This window comes from Molossus molossus, unplaced genomic scaffold (genome assembly GCF_014108415.1).
Source record: "Molossus molossus isolate mMolMol1 unplaced genomic scaffold, mMolMol1.p scaffold_m16_p_1, whole genome shotgun sequence".
NCBI lineage: Eukaryota > Metazoa > Chordata > Mammalia > Chiroptera > Molossidae > Molossus > Molossus molossus.
In genome coordinates, this window is record NW_023425344.1 from 112,316,880 (window position 1) to 112,331,254 (window position 14,375).

Below are 14,375 nucleotides of genomic sequence, written 5' to 3' on the forward strand. Positions count from 1 at the left end.
CCCAACCGAGGGTTCCTGTGCCAAGAAGAAAAGTCCTCACAACTCTGGCTATAAATCCCACCAGGAAAAGAGACTGAGGGAGACAGAAGTCTGTTGGAGTCCCAGGAAGTTCCTCTTAAAAGGTCCATACATAGACATATTCAGACTCTCTTACTCTGAGTTCCAGCACTGGAACAGCAGCTTGAAAAGCACCAGAGACATACAGGGAAAAACTGAATTGTCCAACATCAGAGTGAAAACTGGTGGTGGGGACAGCTTCCTCCCAGACAGAAGTGCTGGCAGAGGTCATTGTTCTTTTGATGAGCCCTTCCCCAACAGAGCTGGCAGGCAGGCAGGCACCATATGTGAGTCCCCATCATCCTGGTTCACACTGTTCATCCTGCCCTGGTGATTCCCTGAGGCTCTGCCTGAACCAACCTTCAGGCTAATCTAAGCTATTTCCAGTGACTTTTCCATGAGAATAGCCTGTATTGGCTCATGCTTCAGATTTTTCTAAAATCTCTCAAATAAGCAGCATCTGGCCTCAGCATGCCTCGTACCACTCACTAAGTAGCCCCAGACCCAGCACTAGTAGAAGCCAAGCTTGGTTTGCAGCTTGACCTAACCTGGGCACCTCCAAGCCCAGCACAAGTAGCAAACATCTGAAGATTTCTTTGTAGCTCATGCTATGTGGTGCCTGACCTTGGGAGGCCTCAGAGCAAGGACACCCAGTGGACAGCTTCAGACCAAGTCAAAACATCAATACCCAAAAACCTCCACAAGATACACACTCAAGGGACAGACTCAGCAGGCACCAGAGCCTTGCTGAAGTAAGGTTTGCACTGTGGGGTAGGCCCCTGTATAACTGATCCTCCATGGTGGTCAGAGGTCGATGGTTGGTGGTCACAGCCCATCCTTGTAGCTGATCAACCTGGGGAAAATCCCTCCCATTGACATGCCAACAGCAATCAAGGCTCAACTGCAACAGGAAGGTGTACACAGCCCCCACTGAATATAAGGATGCTCAATAAACAGTGAGAACATCAACAGCATAAAAAAGGACCGGTCAGAAATGAAGGATACACTAACTGAAATGAAGAATAATTTACAGAGAATCAATAATAGAGTAGATGAAGCCAATAATCAAATGAGCAATCTGGAATATAAGGAAGCAAAAAACACCTCAGAACAGCAAAAAGAAAAAAGAATAAAAAAATATGAGGATAGTGTAAGGAACCTTTGGGACAACTTCAAGCATACTATTTGCATCATGGGGATGCAGGAAGGAGAAGAGGGAGAGCAAGAAATTGAAAACCTATTTGAAAAAATAATGACAGAAAACTTCTCTAACCTCGTGAAGGAAATGGACATACAAGTCCAGGAAGTGCAAATAGTTCCACACAAGATTAACTCAAAGAGGTCTACCCCAAAGGCACATAATAAATGCAAAAGGTTAAAGATAAAGAGGGAATATTTGTTGTTGTTGTTGTTGTCGATCCTTACCCAAGGATATTGTTCCATTGATTTTATTTTTTTAGATAGAGGGAGGAAGAGAGAGAGATAAACATCAATGTGAGAGACATATTAACTGGTTGCCTCCTCCCACACAACCCCAACCAGGGCTGAGGATGAAACCTGCAACTGAGGTATGTGCCCTTGACTGGAAATCGAACCCTTCAGTCAGCTAGCTGATGCCCTAACTGCTGAGACAAACCAGCCAGGTCTAAAGAGAGAATCTTTTATGTTTTTTATTTTAGTATTATTTGGTGGTAAGTGCCCCTAGCGGGAACCGAACCCGGGACTCTCTGGTCCACAGGCCAATGCTCAACCACTGAGCCAAACTGGCCAGGGCTAAAGAGAGAATCTTTAAAGCAGCAAGAGACAAGCATTTAGTCAGCTACTAGGGAGCTCCCATAAGACTGTCAGCCAATTTCTTAAACAAAAAAAAATTTGTAGGCCAGAAGGAATTAGCATAAAATATTCAAAGTAATGAAAAGGAAGGACCTACAATCAAGATTACTCTGTTCAGCTAAGCTATCATTTAGAATCAAAGGACTGATAAAGAGCTTCCCAGACAAGAAAGACCTAAAGGAGTTTATCACCACTAAACCAGTATTATATGCAATGTTAAAGGGTCTTCTTTAAAAAGAAGAAAAAGATTTAAAAAAGTATAATCTATAAAAGGGCAATAAACACATATCTATCAACAATTGAATCTAAAAAATAAATAAATAAATGAACAAGCAGAACGGAAACAGACTCATAGATACACAGAACATTTTGATGGTTGCCAGATGAGAGAGGGGTGAGGGGAATGAGTGAAAATGGCGAAGGGATTAAGAAGTACAAATTGGTTGTTACATAATAGTCATGAGGATGTAAAGTATGGCATAGGAAATATAGTCGGTAGTATTCTAACAGCTAGGTATGGTGTCAGATGGGTGCAAGATTTATCTTAGTAAGTTATGTAATTTATCTTAGTGAGTTATGTAATGTCTAATCACTGGGATGTATACCTGAAACTAATATAATAATGGATGTCCACTGTAATTAAAAAATAAAAATTATTTTTAAATGGAAATAAAGAATATGGATGAATGCAACAGATAATAAAGAGGTAAAATGACCTTTTAGAAAACAGTATGGTACTGGCATAAAACTTGACATATATATCAATGGAACAGAATAGATAGCCCCCCCCAAAACCCATGCATTTGATCTTTGAATACACAATGAAAAAAATAGTATATTCCACAAATTGTATCGGGATAATTGAATATACATACAAAAGAATGAAATTGGAACATTATCTTATACCCAACACAAAAATTAACTCAACATGGATTAAGTACTTAAACTTAACTAAAACTATAAAAGTCCTAGAAGAAAACATAGGGGGGATGCTTCATGACATTGGACTTGGCAATGATTTCTTGGATAAGACACCAAAAGTTCAAGCAACAAAAGCAAATATAGACAAGTGGGATTACATTAAACAAAGATCTTTTGCACAGCAAAGGAAACAATCAACAAAATATTGACAACCACAGAATGGCAGAAAATATTTGCACAGCATATATCTGATAAGGAATTGCTATATAAGGAACTCCTACTATTCAATAGCAAAAAAATTAAGAAAAAAGAATAAGCAAAAAAAAGCCTGATTAAAAAATAGGCAAAGGCCCTGACCGGTTTGGCTCAGCAGTTAGAGCATCAGCCTGCAGACCAGAGAGTCCTGGGTTCAGTTCCCACTAAGGGCATGTACCTCAGTTTCAGTTTGTCCCCGGTCCCAGTTTGAGTCATGTGGGTGGCAACCACTCGATATGTCTCTCTCACATTGATGGTTCTCTCTGTCTTCCTCCTTCTCTCCCTTCCTCACACTCTGTCTAAAGATAAATGCAAAAATGTTCTCCCGTGAGGATAAAAAAAATGATAAAAAATAGGCAAAGGATTTGAATAGGTATTTCTCAAAAACAGACATACAAATGGTCACTGGGAACATGAAAAAATGTTCAACATCTCAAAATGATATCTGCATTCCCATTTTATTGCAGTATTATTCACAATAGCCAAAATGTGAAACCAACCTAAATGTCCATTTACAGAGGAATGTATAAATAAAATGTGGTATAAACATGCAATGAGATATTATTCAACCCTAAAAAGGAAGGTACCCATCCATATGCAACCACATGGATGAACCTAGAGGACATTATGCTAAGTGAAATAAACCTGTAACAAACAGGAGGACAAATAGTGCATAGTTGCACTTCTGTGAGGCATTCAAATTAGTCAATAGAACTCATAGAAGCAGGAAGTAGAATGGTAGTTTCCAGGGACTGTAGGGAGGAGGAAATGGGAGCTATTAAGCAGGTAGAAAGTTTTAGCTATACAAAATGAGTAAGTTTTAGAGATCTGCTGTACAACATTGTACCTATAAGTAACAATATTATACCTTGTACTTACCACAATAAAAAGGAAAAAAAGAAATGTATGAGCCCTGTTCTACTCTACTTGCCCATGAGTCAATAAAAACATCCTCTGACAATCTGTGATTTGTTGTAAACATGCATTCACCCAAGCATCATGCAGAAAGCTACTTGGATATCCCAGGCAGATTTTGCTTCATCTCCATACTTGTCAGTCTCTCATCCATTCACAAGACTGGAGGGGGAAATGTTGCAGTGTCTTAACGCCATGTCATCAAAGATAGTGCCTCCTGAGAGAAAGTGAGTTAAAATATATGGCTGTCTATGAAGTGTTTAGAATTGGCAAGGGAGGCCATTTATGGTTTCCTATACATCTCTTTGAAAAGGTATTGAGATCATTAAAACATAGTTGGCTTTATGATGTTTCTATGAAGTCGACACAGTTATCATGGAAACAGGGCATGTAACTTCGTTGTGCCTGATTAAATTTCAAAAGTCCCTTCATTCATGCCTGGGAACACACAATTTGAAAGAAGACCTGCTGAAAGGTGACTATTAACCCTGCTAATGAGCAAATATAATTTTGTCACTTGCAGATGACACTCAGTATGTTTGGGGCTCATATTTCAGAGGAGACTTCGGCCTGAGGTTCATTCTAGCAGAAGAAATACTTTCTGACTATTGACCTGAAGCAGCACAGGGATGTGCCTGCTCTGTGGCAGATGCCAAATTGGCCTGAGTCCATCCTTGGGGGTTGTTTATAACAGTGAATTCCTTTATCTGAAAGACAATCTCTTGTGAAAGATTAATCTCCTATGATGTTTGACCATCCCTAGCCATGGCAAGGGCATAGCTGTCTCTTGCCTTGTCTGCAACCTGTCCTGAAGTCCTCTGACTTCTCTGTCTTATCCAGAGACTGCTTCTAGGGCAGGCAGAGAATGAAGTCGACCAGTATGCTGCATGCAATACCGCGTGTTTAAGTGCACCATCAACCTTCATTAAAGCATTTGTGATCGTGATGGCCAGTAACATTGGAAGAATTCACTCATAGAGATTAGGGTACCCATGACTAAATGAGAATTTCAGAGGAGGTGAAAAATAAAATCAAGTAATAGAGTATCCTAGGTCATTTCAGCAAGCTCCCTGCCCTCCTTCAGAAAGGTATTAATCTTTGCATATTACTAATGAGGAATCTCCCTTCTAAAGAGGTGAGCCGACTTTTCCAAGGTCACACACTGCATGAAGAAATTGAAAGAAAAGTATGAACCCTGGTTGTTACATTGTAGCAAAGGTGCTTGTTTCAGCAGCAATATTGTATTGAGTGCAGAGTCCAAAAAGAACAGTCACTATTGCAGAATATGACAGAAAGATCACTTTTGTCCTTTCACAACCTTACAGCATATGGGAGTTTAAAGACATAACTGACCACGATTCCTGACATGCTACATGAGTCTTATTTTCTAAATGCTTTAGCCACTGTATTTTTACTTTTTTGATTCTTTTAGAAAGTATTTTTAATTTTTTATTAATTAATTTACTTTGTTACAGATGTTTCTCTTCTTCCCCCCACAGATACCCTTCTCCTGATCCAATCCCTCCCCACAGCATCCTTGTCTGTGTCCCTTGGTTATGCATATATGCATATAAGTTCTTTGCCACTGTATTTTAAAATTAATCTTTACACCTGGGAAGCATGTTTAATATTCTTGTTATTTATTATGATATTTTAAGAGCTACAGAGACTTCCTATTCTGGTTAATTAAGATTAAGCTAATATCTTTTTTTCATATAAGTTAGGGATAGGACCAGGCCTTTTCAAAAATAATATTAATGAGCCCAGCTGGTGTGGCTCAGTGGGATGAGCACCATCCCACAGACTGAGATGTCCTGGTCTGATTCCTGATGAGAGCACATACCTGGGTTTTGGGCTTGATCAGCGTAGGGGGCATGCAGGAGGCAGCCGATCCATGTTTCTCTCTCACATTGATGTTTTTATTTCTCTCTCCCTTTCTCTCTCTCTAAAAAAAAAAAAATCAATTAAAAAAAGTATTACTAGAACTCTAACATAACTACCAATACGTTTTTTTATTTAATAAACATTTATTGAACACACATGGACAAGGAACTCGGGGGAATATAAAAATGAATAAGACCTATCCTCACCTTATCACCAAATTGCAGATCAAAAAGTAAATAAATAAACAAATAAATCCTTAACAGAAGGGAGAGTATAACAAGTACCAAAAGGAGATAAAAGCAAAGTGCTTTAGGAACACAGGAGAAAGAAGCTATATTGTCCCCCAGGAGAGTCAGGGAACATTTATAGAGGAGTGGCCACTGAGCTGAGCATTGAAACATGGCTAAGATTTCATTAGAGGGACTCCCTCACCCTCTAATGACTAAGGGAAAAGAATAGCTTGCCCAGAAACTCATGGAGCAGGCAGTCTGTTTACTAGAGTAAAGTTTAGTGGAACAGACTAGTGAGACAAGACTAGAAAAGTATATTATCATTGCCTGGAAGTTTTCAGTTGTGTATTAAGGACTTTCACTTTTATAATACAAGCATTGAGGAGTCATTGAAAATCATTTAGCCAAGAAGTGGCATGGTCAGAACTGCACCTTTTAGCCAAGAAGTGGCATGGTTAGAACTGCACCTTGTGAACTTCAGTCCGCTGCTGTGTGCCAAACAATGGAAGGGAAGACTATGAAACAGAGATAAGACAGGAAGGTACTGTGATGTATAAAGAGATATAAAGGGATTAAACAAGTCTAAAGCCAATAGGAAAAGAAAGAAAAGGAGCCTAGAGGGTCCTGGTGGAAGGAGCAAATGCTGCATTTATGTTTGCATAACACAAGCAGTCAGTCCCTGAACAACTACTGAGGGAGAGGCATTGTATTAAGTGATGAAGATACAAATGAATGAGTATATAGCCTTCGCTTCTACAAACTCGCAGTCTAAGATGAGACAGAGATACATAAACATGTAGTATTAGCACAATCAAAATAAGAAGAGGAAACATGAAGAAATGTTCCAGAAGGGGGAAGAGCATGTGAAATGGTCAAAGGTGGGACAGAACAAGACAGGTATATTCAAGGAGCTACAGTAATTCAGCCTGGCTAAAGAGTGGAGTATGAGGCAGCAAATTGAAAAAGATAAGACTGGAGCTATAAGGATCTACCAGATAGTGCTAGATCCTGTAAACCACATTGAGTGTCTGCACTCAATACTGAGGCCAATGGGAAGAACAAGGAACAACGAGACCAGGTTTGACGTTAGAAAGATCAGGAAGATAATATAAATGGGAAGATTTTTAAAAGCAGGTGAGGATAGGTGTAGAAAGGAGAAAGTGTAGTAATGTTGAGAAAATTATAAAAACTCAAAGGGTTTAACAATTAGGGACCCTGGATTTTTGAGAGAACTTCTTCAAGGAATCACTGGAGCAAAATCCAGTTTGCAAAGAGCTTGCAAGGAAAAAGGAAGGTAACTGGTGTCACATCACGTTTTAAGAAGTTAGGCAACCAAAGGGAAAAGAAAGATAGTTGTAAAAGAAGTAGAAGGGTCTAGGAAAGGGTTTCTATTGTTCATAGAGAGTAGGAACATGAAGATTTTATCGCAAGAATGGAAGAAAGTCAGAGAAGAGCTGGAAAAGAGCTGAAAGAAACACTCTCTGGAGTGAGAAGGGAATGGCACTAAGATGTAACACAAGCCCTGGCCAGCTGGGCTCAGCAGTTAGACCGTGGGCCTGTGGTCCAGAGAGTTCCGGATTCAGCTTTGCTAAGGGCACATACCTCAGTTGCAGTTTGTCCAACCCTGTGTGGGTGGCAACCACTCGATGTGTCTCTTTCCTGTCAATGTTTCTTTCTTTCTTTCCACTCTCTCTCTCCCGCTCTATCTGAAGATAAATGCAAGAATGTCCTCAGGTGAGGAATAAAAAAAAAAGATGTAATACAAAGCTGTGGGAAATTTTCCCAAAAATCTTAAATGCAAAGGAAAAAAGCCCTATCGTGATGACCCGTTCTCATGTAGGAAAAATTAAATAAATATAAAATACTTTTTAGAAAGTCATGTAAAGAAATCAGCACATGCAATATCTGTTTAACAAAATATTTCCTGTTTCTAGGAAGCCTACAGAACTTTGCAGAACTCGTCTCCCAGTTATGAAAGACATTACTTTCAGCCAGGAGTATTTACTGTTTTGTGGGGAAAGAAACCTGCAGAATAGGCATTGCACTCTTTCCTTTCAGGTTGATTTTTTTTTTTTAATCCAAAAATGGTTCATAAGGTTTAGATCATGGTTCTTGCTCTATTAGGTCTAATTAGACAATGAGGTGTCCTTGCTGGAACTCTCCTTTCTTACAGGATAGAAAAGATGCTTCTTGCCAAGAAGAATAAGACAGCCAGATGAGAGCACAGCTGGAGGTCTGGACTGTCTGGCCTGGCTGTCAGGGATCAAATGTCCTTCCTTTGTACTGTCTATTCTTTTGCCAGGCAAGCACCCAACTCTTAAAAAATGTTTTGATGTTAATGCAACTATCACTACCTTAAAGTAGAAACCTTTCAACAACCACATACTGGCTTAAGCATAGAGTGTAAACATCACAGGAATTGTTGGGGGACATAGGATTAGGTTGAAAACATATAAATAAAACACGAAGATTTGACTACACTTGTATTTGCCTCTCTCGATGCGTCTTCTTGATGCTTGGATCTTCATTGTAAACCTGGGGACATACAAAGCCGGACTATACAGAAGGCAGACTGAAATAAAGGAGTTAATTGACTCTCCCAAGACAAAGGGGCTCCACTGGACAAACATTTGTTTGTTTTTAAAAAGGTTCTGTCTTTCTCAGAAGAAAAAAGAAGGCATGAAAAAAAATGAATTAAGTTACCAATGTGCCATATTGCATTGAATCTAAAGCATACTTGATTGGAACACATATCCCAATTTCAGACATGTTAAACATGAAAAAATTATCTTGGAACTAAAGAAATATGGTGTCTTGAGATGGTGAGATTGAGAGTATATAAAATTAAACATCAGATTGTCTTAATGTTCTCTGTAGAAAAGGAGAATGGATTGTCTGCTGAGAAGGAGCTGACCTTAGGATATGAGGAGGGTTAAATAAAGAGCAGAAAGTAGTCGGAAAAGCCATTGGTGGACATGATAAGGAATATGGGAAAAGCTTTTCCTACTGAAACTGCTCTTTCTCCTGATGTTGACATACTATCTTCTACTCCGGCATGAGAGTTAGAAATCTGGGGTTGTCTCCCATTCTGCCTTTTCCCTTTCCCATACCTTACCAACCACCAATTTCCATTAATTCTATGTCCTTAACATTTATCAAGTCATTCTCTACTTTTTTTCCCCACTGCAATTCCTTTTAAGTCCCTCATCATTCCCAGCGTCAAGTACTGGTATAGTCTCTTCTATTAAGCAGCCTCCAAGATGGGCCAGTGTTCCCTGACGCTGGTATTCACCCTCGAGTAAGTGCCCTCTCCTACATCATATCAGGATTAGACTGTGTGACCACTAGAACCTGGCGGAGAAACTGTACGTCACTTCTCAGCCCAGGTCATAAAAAGCATCGTAACTTCTGCCTTGCTTGCTCTCTCTCTGGGATTACTCACTAGGGGAGTCAGCTGTCATGTCATGAGGACATTCTGGAAGCCCTTTTGGAGAGACCCACATGGCACGGAACTGAGGCTTCTGCAAAAAGCCAATAAGGTAGTCTGTCCACAGGCACGTGTGTGAAATTGGAAGTGGATCCTTCATCCCTGCTTAAGCCTTTAGATGACAGTAGCCCCAGCTCTACTTTTGAAACCACTTTCTTGAGGTATGGTGGACATGTAATGTTTACATTTAATGTGTACAACTTGATAAGTTTGAGGATAAGTAAACATCTATGAAATTATCACTGCCATCAAGGTCATAAATGTATTTATTACTTCCCAAAGATTCCTACTGCCCCTTTATTTACTGTGTGTGTGTGTGTGTGTGTGTGTGTGTGTGTATTAGAACACTTAACATAAGATCTACCCTTTTAGCAAATGTTAGGTATACAATACAGTATTTAGTGGTAGGCACTACACTGTATTGTAGATCTCCAGAGCTTATTTGTCTTGCATAACTGAAGCTTTGCACCCTTTGGCCATTACATCTGCATTGCCCCTGTTCCCAGTTCTGGAACAACCATTTTAATTTCTGCTTCTATGAGTCTGACTATTTTAGATTATACCCCAATACTTATAACTGGAAGTTTGTACCTTTTGACCACCTTTCTCCAGTTCCTCCACTCCCCAACCCTCCCACCTCTGGTAACCACAAATCTGATCTCTTTTTCTATGAAGTTTTCCTTTTTTAGATTCCATATATAAGTGAGATCATCCAGTATTTATCTTTGTCTGACTTATTTCACTTAGCATAATGCCCTCAAGGTCCATCCATGTGATTACAAATGACAGGCTTTCCTTTTTTTTAATAGCTCAATAAAAAAGTGTGTGTGTGACAATTTGTTAATCCATTTATTTATTATCCATCAATGGACACATACATTGTTCCCATGTCCTGACCATTGTAAATAAAGCTGCCATGAACATGAGGGTGCATATCTCTCTTTGACATAGTGTTTTCATTTCTTTCGAATATACCCATAAGTGGACTTTCTGATCATATGGTAGTTCGATACTTATATTATTTAGAAACCTCCGTACTGTTTTTCATAGTAGCTGCCCCAGTCTCCATTACCACTAACAGTGCAAAAGTTTTCTGCTTTCTCCACATCCTTGCCAGCATTATTATCTCTTGTGTTTTTTATGATAACCATTCCAACAGGCATGAGGTGATATTTCATGTGGTTTTGATTTATTTTTCCTAATATTTAGTGATGTTGAGCACCTTTTCATGTACCTGTTAGCCACTTGTGTATTTTTGAAAAAAAAATGTATATTCAGGTACTCTGCTCATTTTTAAATTGGATTAATTATGGGCTTTATTTTTCTGTTGAGTTGTAGGAGTTCTTAATATTTAGGATATTAACCCTTTATCAGATTTATATAATTTGAAATATTTCCCCCCATAGCTTGTCTTTTATTTTTTACCATTTCTTTTGCTGTGCAAAACCTCTAATTCAATGTAGTCTCACTTGTCTGCTTTTCATTTTAGTGTTTATACCTTAGGTGTTGTATCAAAAAAGCAATGCCAAGGCCCATGTTGAGAAGCTTTTTTTTTTCTTTCTTTTTTTATGGCTGAGTGGTATTCCACTGTGTAAATGTACCACAGCTTTTTTTTATCCACTCATCTACTGATGGGCACTTTTGCGACAGCATGGAGGGACCTGGAGAGTATTTTGCTAAGTGAAATAAGCCACTCAGAGAAAGACAAATACCATATGGTTTCACTTATGTGTGGTATCTAATGAACAAAATAAAAAAAAACAAAATAAAGACAGACTCATAAATATAGAAAACAGACTGACAGCTGTCAGACAGGAGGGTTCAGGGGGCTGAGTGAAAAGGTGAAGAGATTAGGTAAAAGAAAAAAAAACCTTGTAGACACACACAACAGTATGGTGATTACTGGAGGTAAAAGGGGGTGGGGGTGGTAGAAGGAGCTAAAGGGGGAATAAATGGTGACAGGAGACTTGAATTGGGGTGGGCACACATACTAAAATATACTGATGGTGATTATAGAATTGTATACCTGAAACCTATATAATTTTACTAAAGTCACCCCAATAAATTCAATAAAAATGTTTTAATAAAATTAAAAAGAAGCTTTTAGAAAATGTCTTCTTCTAGGAATTGTATGGTTTTCAGTCTTACATTTAGGTCTTTAATACATTTTGAGTTAATTTTTGTGAGTGGTATAAGATAGGAATCTGCTTTCATACTTTTACACAAAAACATAAATTTTCCCAGCATCATTTGCTAAAGAGACTTTCTTTTCTCTATTGAGCATTGCTGATTCTTTTGTCAAATATTATTTGACTGTATATGCATGTGTTTATTTCTGGTCTCTTAATTCTGTTCCATTGGCTAAAGTTTCTAGTTTTATGCCAATACAATACTGTTTTGTATTGTAGCTTTGTATTATAGTTTAAATCAGGGTGTGTGATGTCTCCCAGTTTGCCCTTTCTCAGGATTGCTTTGGTTCTTCAAGGTCTTTTGTACTTTCATATAAATATTGGGGATTGTTTTTCTACTTCTGTAAAAACTGTCAGTGGAATTCTGATAGGAATTTCATTGTATCTATCAATGGCTTTGGGTAGTATGGCTATTTTAATAATATTAAGTCTTCTAATCCATGATTGGATAGGATATTTTTTTCATTTATTTATGTCTTCTTCAATTTCATTCATCCATGACTTACAGTTCTCAGTGTAGAGATTTTTCACATCCTTGGTTAAATATATTTCTAAGTATTTTATTTTTGATGCTATTATAAATGGCATCATTTTATTTATTTCTTTTTCAGATAACTTGTTAGTGTTTAGAAAGATTACTAATTTTTGCATGGTCATTTTGTTTCTGGAAACTTTATTGAATTAATTAATTACATTAACAGATTTTTGTGGAGTCTTTAGGATTTTCTATATATAAAATTATGTTATGTGCAAATAGGGACAACTTCACTTCTTTCTTTCCAATTTTGTTGACTTATTTCTTTTTCTTACTTGATTGTTCTGTCTAGGACATTTAGTACCATGTTGAATAGGAGTAGTGAGAGTGGTCACCTTTGTATTATTTCCTACCATAGAGAAAAAGTTGTCAAATTTTTACCATTGAGTACAATGTTAGCTATAAGATTGTCATACATGGCCTTTATTATGTTGAGGTACATTACTTCTTTACTTAATTTGTTAAGAATTTTTATCATAAATAGATGTTAGATTTTGTCAAATGTTTTTTCTGCATCTATTTAGATGAATAATCATTTTTTTCTTTCATTCTATTAATGTAATGTAGCACATCAACTTATTTTTTATATGCTGAAGCATCTTTGCATCCCAGGGATAAATTCCATATGGTCATAGTGAATGATTCTTTTAATGTGCTGTTGAACTCAATTTTCTAGTATTTTATTGAGAAATTTTGCATCTACATTCATCAGAGATATTGGCCTGTGTTTTCTTTTCTGGTAGTGTCCTTTTTTGGCTTTGGTATGAAGTAATGCTAGCCTCATAAAATGAGTTTGGGAGTGTCCTCTCTTCTATTTTATAGAAGAGTTTGAGAAAAATTGGTATTCTTCTTTTTAAATTTTATTTTATTTTATTTTTTTCCATCAACATTTATCCCCTCTGTGCTCTCTTTCACCTCCACCCAGCCCACCTCAAAACATACACACACACACACACACACACACACACACACACACTCCAATAAAACCATCTGATGTTTGGCATTTCTTCATTAGGAGATTTTTAAAAATTACTGATTCATTCTCCTACTAGTAATTGAACTATTCAGATTTTCTATTTTTTCCTGATTCAGTCTTGCTAGGTTATATATTTCTAAGAATGTTTTTATTTCTTCTAGGTTGCCCAGTTTGTTGGTATATAGTTATTCATAGTAGTCTTTGATGATCCTTTGTATTTCTATGGTATCAGTTGTAATGTCTCCTCTTTTATTTATGATTTTGTTGATTTGGATTTCTCTCTCTCTTTTTTTTGGGGGGGGGGGTTAGTCTAGCTAAAATTTTACAATTTTGTTTATGTTTTCAAAGAACCAATTTTTAGTTTAGTTAAATTTTATATATTTTTTTGTTTTCTATTTCATTTATTTTCACTCTATTCTTATTTTCTTTCTTCTACTAACTTTGTGTTTAGTTTTGTTTTTTTTTAAATTTTTCTGTGAGGTGTAGAAGTTTTTTTATCCTCACCCGAGGATATTTTTCCATTTTTTGTACAGATAGAGTGGGAGGGAGAGAGAGGAAGGGAGAGAGAGACAGAAACATCGACGTGAAGGGACACATCGAGTGTCTGTCACCCGCACGACCAACCAGGGCCGGGGACAAACTGCAACCAAAGTACATGCCCTTAGCGGGAACTGAACCCGGTCTCTCCGGACCGCAGGCCGACGCTCTAACCGCTGAGCCAAACTGGCCAGGGCAATTTTTTTTTTTGAAGTTGTTTTTTAATTTAAGAGATTTCTTGCTCTTTTTCGCAGCATTCCATAAGTTTTGATATGTTTTATTTCCATTTTCATTAGTCTCAAGATACTTTTCTATTTTTTCTATAATTTCTTCTTTGATCCATTGGTTATTCAAGAGAGTATTATTTAATTTCCATGTATTCGTGGGTTTTCCAATTTTCCACTTGTTATTGATATTTAGTTTTATACCAATATGGTCAGAAAAGAAACTTGGTATCATTTCAGTCTTCTTTAATCTGGTAAGACTTGTTTTTGGATCTAACAAGTGGTCTACACTAGAAAATGCCAAGGTCTTAGCCTTAGCTGTTCCAAGATCC